Genomic DNA, 1,447 nt, shown 5'->3' on the forward strand with positions numbered 1-1,447 from the left:
ATTCTGCCAACAGATCTCAAGTTGGGTAAAAGGGTACTGCTTCGTTAAAACCACCCTTCGGTGGCACTCCTCGGGGCTCCACCAGATACCAACTATTTAGTACCTACACAGAGCTGGATGACCAGGTCCGTCAGGGATCATGAGGCCTAACTCTACAGGACCTTTGAGGACACCCAGCCTATGTATCAATCTCTGCCTACGTGACTGCCACGAAAACAAAGAGGGCTGATGGAAAAAGTATTAAAACGAGCATCTAAAATTATGATTTTTGTCTCTGACATGTTCTGTTTATGCTTGGTTTTTTTCCTTGGATATTTTTTTTAGCTAATCGTTCTTTCCGATTTTATTTGAATGGTGATCTTAATTTCAAAGTTCATCACTCAAAGCTTACAAAATCTTGCCACTTTCACTACGAGCTGTGCCTGCTCTACTGGGTCACACCCCTATACTGTGTCATTAATTTTACACCCAAAACCTGGTTATTTACACACTGAACGGTGAGACGTGCGCATTTCCACAGAGAACATGTATAGTTAGACAACAAAGTTAAGCTGATCAGCGTCATTGCTCTGCACTGAAAGCATTAAGCATTCTCTTCAAGCCCTGCCCACTGCTGTACAACATTTTGAAATTCTTAAACTGTTACCATCTGAAGTGCAGCATATTTTGTTCCCTCTTTTTGTAAATTATTTAAATAGTCTAACGCTTGTACTTTTGCCCATATTCAATGCCCGGGTAATCTAACCTGCATCATGGACAATCTAGAGTTTGCACTGAGCACGTCCCTTTCACCACAAGGTAAACTGGCTCCAGCACATGCCTACCTATAATGCTTTGCATTTTATTTCTACTAGCCGGAGGTACTATTTAAAAATTGAAATATTGGTATTTTGCAACCTTAAAATTCCTTTTTAATAAAGTTTAAAATATCAAGTTGTGAAGGATGTAACACAGATCTAACCTGTCACTAAAACAGCCATAAAAACTCTGTAGTTTGCCTGCCAACCCCCTTTTTCTCATTTTCCCCCACCCCATGCTATCAGGGGTTACAAGAACCCAAGCTTCCCCACCACACCCACACTCTTTACTTCCCTCTCCATGCCATAGATGTTCTGCAGTGAGCTCGGGGGTTCTGCTAACTCAGACTGATCACAGCGCTGTCATAATATCTATAACTGCTCTCTTGTCTTTCTTTTGTGTCTGATGATAGTGCTTAGGAGCAGGCACTCTAAGTCATATGCATTAAACCATGCTGCTCACTCTTTCCACCAGGGCGGTGGAATGCTTCTTTCCCACTCAGCATGCCGCTTGCCACCACTTTACTTCCTAAGTGCCCTTCCATTTTTGGTGATTTGTAGCACTTTTAAAATCTTCTGACAGTTTCTCATGGCTCAAATGGGTGTAGTTTCTGATATTTATATGTTTCCCCTTATTCATTGCTTGATTT

This window comes from Triturus cristatus, chromosome 3_2 (genome assembly GCF_964204655.1).
Source record: "Triturus cristatus chromosome 3_2, aTriCri1.1, whole genome shotgun sequence".
NCBI lineage: Eukaryota > Metazoa > Chordata > Amphibia > Caudata > Salamandridae > Triturus > Triturus cristatus.